Source organism: Mus pahari, unplaced genomic scaffold (genome assembly GCF_900095145.1).
Source record: "Mus pahari unplaced genomic scaffold, PAHARI_EIJ_v1.1 scaffold_11314_1, whole genome shotgun sequence".
NCBI classification, from domain to species: domain Eukaryota; kingdom Metazoa; phylum Chordata; class Mammalia; order Rodentia; family Muridae; genus Mus; species Mus pahari.
Window position 1 is genome coordinate 1 of NW_018392666.1, and position 5515 is coordinate 5515.

The 5515-nt window shown below is 37.8% G+C and overlaps 1 pseudogene; it reads left to right on the forward strand.

Annotated features, from left to right (window-relative positions):
• The first annotated feature begins 3431 nt into the window (after window positions 1-3431).
• Window positions 3432-5515, forward strand: part of LOC110315126 — a 15875-nt pseudogene continuing 13791 nt past the window's right edge.

Consider the following 5515-nt stretch of genomic DNA (forward strand, 5'->3'; position numbering starts at 1 on the left):
TATATCAGGCTCCTGTCAGCATGCACTTCTTAGCATCCACAATAGTGTCTGCATTTGGTGACCATGTATGGGTTGGATCCCCAGTGGGGCAGTCCCTGGGTGGCCTTTCCTTCAGTCTCTGCTCCACACTTTGTCTTCTTATTTGCTCCTGTGTGTATTTTGTTAACTCTTCTGAGAAGGACTGAACCACCCACACTTTGGTCTTCCTTCTTCTTGAGCTTCATGTGGTCTGTAAATTGTTTCTTTGGTATTCCGAGCTATTGAACTAATATTCACTTATCAGTGAGTGCATACCATGTGTGTTCTTCTGTGGAAATGAGATTCTTATCTAATGCAATATATCATGATAACAAGTTTCCTCTTCCTTTATGACTCCCAGTTCTTCCCTCTCTCCTCTCCCATCTAGATCTATCGCCTTTCTGTCAAAAAATATTAGGCTTCTAAACATAACACAAAAACATAAATAAATAAAGTATAATAAAATATTATATAAACTACTGCATTGAATTTGGAAAAGCGATAACTATGGAATGAAATGAGGCCAAGAGANTGCACAAGAATCAGAAATCCATTCATTCACATACTTCATTATCCCATATAAACACCATACTAACACTATAATATATCCTCAGAGGATGTGGGACAGACCCATTCAGGGCCTATATATGCACAATGCTTCAGTTTATAGGAGTTCATCTGATGTTTACTCAGCTAATTTGGAGGGCCTTTTTTTTTTCCTGGGGTCTTGTATTCCCTTAGGCTCTTTATGTTCTTGCTATTTCTGGAAGTTTTCCTGAATTTTGAGGGAAAGTGTTTGATGGATAGATCCCATTGGGAGACTAGTGTCCCAAGGTCTCTCTTTTCCACCCCAACCTTTCTACTTGTCCCTACTACATGTGTGTGTGTGTGTGTGTGTGTGTGTGTGTGTGTGTGTGTATGTGTGTGTATGTACAAAATATGTAGCTGTGGGTATGTCTAATAGTTTCTAACTGTTCCCTGCCACCCAAGTAATACTGAGCATGAGTTTCATCCTCTTGTCTGAGCTTTAAATCAAACCAGACATTNATTTGTTAGAAAAATAATCCCAGTGCCACCATTTGCCTGTCATATTTGACAAGCAGGACAATACTGTAGATTAAAGGTTTGGGAACTGGATTGGTGAATATATTTTTCTTTTGGTAGCTTACAGAGTACTTTCCTCTAATAATGTTCCTAGAACAGAGATGAAACTTATTAGGTATCTACCAGCTTATCCTTTCCCTGTTCCATATGTTGTGTCGGTGTTACCTTCACAAATGTGAGCATGGCAGCTTGGGGAAAAGAAGCTATTGCCTTGTCTATAGCCTGGGTTTTTAAGGGATTTCTTTAACCCCATTTGTGCTACATTCTTTCCAGTAGTGACATGTGCAACAGGCCCCAAAAACCTGGGCGATGTCCCAAGGCAAAAAAGTTCAAGGAAACTCAGTCTCCTGGAATGGTGGCATTTTGTATAATGAATGCTCCAATGTCCTTGCTTTAGTTGGAAAACAGATCCATGTGCTTTNCCTTATTACNNAGCCAAGTTAGATCCTAGGCAGTCAGTCCTTGAGCTGACCCTGGGTCTAGGCAGCTAAGTCACTGCCCTACACAGGAATTTACCATTCTCTAGGAAGAAGGAAGTTTGCGATCTAAACAGGAACCAGGGTAGATACTTAGAACCATAGGTNGCTGAGTTACACCCATACACAAGCATTACAATGGCCTAGGAGGAGGTGGACTATAGGAACTATGGCAAAGGCATGAAGCCCTTGTCCCCAGCTACTGACTTTGAGATGACTTTAGGTGGAGCTGATTTTGATCCCAGCTGTTAACACTGAACGTTATCACAGTTGGTTCCTGCCAGCCCTTCCAGGTTTGTGTTCCTCTGTTTTATGGAAATTCCCTATTTTCTTCTGTATAAATAGTCTGATGCTCAATTTGACAATTCGCATTCAGATACCACACTCCCNTGTGTCTGTGTCTGTTTGTCACCCCACATTCCCTGAATCCTCGCTCACCTGCAATCAGAAACCCGTTCCCCACAGATCAAGGACCTCAGAAAAGGCCATCTGTGGCACATTTGTCCAATAACTCAATCATATGTAAACCAATCCCAGGACTGGAAGTTTTATTTGTTGATCAAAGATGGCCAGTTGAGAATCCATGTTATCTATTATTTGGAGACTTCATTAGGAACATCTTCATATATATTTAGGAATATTACCTGCAATAAATTTTCATACTCCCTNTCAAATGTTCTCAATCCTAGTTGTCTCTTCCTGCATTCTCTCTTCATCACCTCCTGTTCTCATTGGCTCTGCCACAAAATTCACCTAGAAAACCTATTTTATTTCCCCTCAAAAGATTCATGTGTCCCCCTAGTCCTTTCCTTTATATTTAATTTTCATAGGCCTATGGATGATAGCTTGATAGTTATTTACTTAATGACTAATCTCCACATATGAGTGAATACTAAGCATATTTAACTTCCAGGATCTGTGAAAATTTTTGTTAGAATTTACATGTGGATTGCATTGAATCTGTATATTACCTTTGATAGGATGTATACCAGTACTACCCATCCATGAGCTTGGGAGTTCCTAACCAGGCTTCTGATGTTTGATTCATTTTTTTCTTGAAATACTTAAATATTTTATCATTTAAGCCTTTCACTTGCTTTAGTAGAATTAACTCAAGAGAGACTACATTGGGTAATGCTATTCTAAATGCTATTATTTCATTGACTTCTTTCTCAGCTCATTTATCACTGTATATATGGAAGCTGCTGATTTTCTGAATTAATTTTTTATACAGCAACTTTATTGAAAGAGCTTATCAGATGTTTCCCTGTGTGATTTTTTTGAGTCACTTATGTATACAATTATACCACCTAGGAGGAAAGATAATTTGACTTCTTTCTTTCTAGTGTGTATCCCCATGATCTCCTTCAGTTGTCTTATCAATCTAGCTAAGACTTCAAGTACTGTATTGAATAGATAGAGAAATCATGCACAGCCTTGTCTTGTTCCAGATTTTAGTGGACTTTCTGTTCCATCTAACTTGAGGCTATTGTTTTGCTGTAACTGAGTTATGTTGATTTAGGCCCCTTTGGTCCCTAACCTCTCCAGAACTTTTATCATGAAGGGGTGCTAGAATTTTGTCAACCACTTAATGAGATGATGATATGGTTCCTTTCTTTTACTTTACTATTATAGTTATTATAACTACTGATATACATATGTTGAAACATCCTTGTCTCTCTCGAATGAAGAAGCCCAATTGATGGCTTCATGGTGGATGATCTGTTGGATGTGGTTTTCAATTCTGTTAGCAGGTATTGTAGTGAGTGTATTTTAAATCTATATTCACAAGGGAAGTTGTTCTTTATTTCTCTTTCTTTATTTATTCTTTAGGCTATTTGGATGCCAGGGTAATGGTTGTCAAATCAAATGAATTGAGCAATGTTCCTTCTGTTTGTAGTTTCTGGAAAAGGATTGCAATTAACACTCCTTTGAAAGAATGGATGTATCTGGAGGATATCATCCTGAGTGAGGTAACCGAATTACAAAATATATCACTTGATATGCTCTCACTGATAAGTGGATATTAGCCCAGAAACTTAGAATACCCAAGATATAATTTGCAAAACAAAAGAAAATCAAGAAGAAAGAAGACCAACCTGTGGATACATTATTCATCCTTAGAAGAGGGAACACAATACCCATGGAAGGAGTTACAAAGTTTGGAGCTAAGATGAAAGGATGGACCATCCAAAGACTACCCCACCCAGGGATCCATCCCATAATAAGCCAACAAACACAGACATTATTGCATATGCCACCAAGATTTTGCTGACAGGACCCTGAAATAGCTGTCTCTTGTGAGGCTATGACAGTGCCTGGCAAACACAGAAGTGGATGCTCACAGTCATCTACAGGATGACACAGGGCACCCAATGGAGGAGCTAGAGAAAGTACCCAAAGAGCTGATTGGGTCTGAAACCCTATAGGTGGAACAACAATATGAACTAACATTTACCCCCAGAGCTCATGTCTCTAGCTGCATAGGTAGCATAAGATGGCCTAGTTGGCCATCATTGGGAAGAGAGGCCCCTTGGTCTTGCAAACTTTATATGACCCAGCACAGGGGAAGGCCAGGGCCAAGAAGTGGGAGTGGGTAGTTAGGGGAGGAGAGCAGGGGGAGTGTATAGGGAAGTTTTGGGATAGCATTTGAAATGTAAATGAGGAAAATATCTAATAAAATATTTATATAAAAAGGAAAGAATGGTAGAATTCTGCTCTGAAATACTCTGGCTTTTGGATTATTTTGATTTGGGTATTTAAATGATTGTTCTATTTCCTTAGGAGTTATAGGCCTCTCTAAATTGTTTTTCTGGCCTAGATGGGGAAGCGCTACCTATGAAACAATTATCCATTTCTTTCAGAGATACCAGTTTGATGGAGTATAGGTTTGTAAAGTATGACATTATAAATCTCTGGATTTCCTTCATGTCCATTTTTTGGCTCTTTCATTTTTGATCTTGTTAATTTTGATGTCCTGTCTTTACCTTTTAGATAAATTGACATATAGTCTGTCAATCTTATTAAAATTTTTAAGAAACAATTCTTTGTTTCATTGATGCTTTGCATTGCTTTTCTTGTTTACTTTATGGATTTCAGTACTGAATAGATGGTCAGAAGAACAGGATTCACAACATTGCTTATTCCTTCCCAATTGTTTCCTTATGTTGTGATTTCTTCTTTTTGATTTAGAGCTTTCAGGTGTGTTGCTATGTTTCTAGTATGATATTTCTCCAGGTGTTTTATTTTTTTATGTACTCACTTCATGTTTTAACTTGCCTGTAAGCACCACTTTCATTTTGTTTTTATTTTCATTGTATTTTAGAAAATCTATAAATGCTTACATAATTTCTGCCTTGAAACATTTTTCCCTCAGGAGAGCATTGTTCTGTATCTATATGTTTATAAGCTTTCTGTTATTTCTGTTATAATTATCAGCTTTAATCAATGGTGCTTTCATAGGATGCAGGGTATTATTTCAATTTTCTTCTATCAGTTAAGACTTGTTGCCAATTATATGATCAATTTCAGAGGAAGTTCTGTGAGGTACTGAATAGAAGGTATATTCTTTTGTGTCTGGGTGAAATACTATTAAGTTTCTTTGAGTCATAACATCTGTTAATTCTATTAATTCTCTACTTAGTATTTGTCTGGATAACCTGTCCATCGGTGAAAATGAGGTACTGAAGTCTCCCATTATCACTCTGAATGAGTCTACTTTATTTTAACTTTAGTACCTTTTCCTTTAAAAATGTGGGTGCCATTTCATCATTTGTGGTATAAATATTAAGAACTGAAAGATTATCTTAGTAGTACTAGGTGTATTCTCTCTGTGTGTCTCTGTCTCTGTCTCTGTCTCTGTCTCTGTCTCTGTCTCTCTCTCTCTCTCTCTCTCTCTGTGTGTGTGTGTGTGTGTG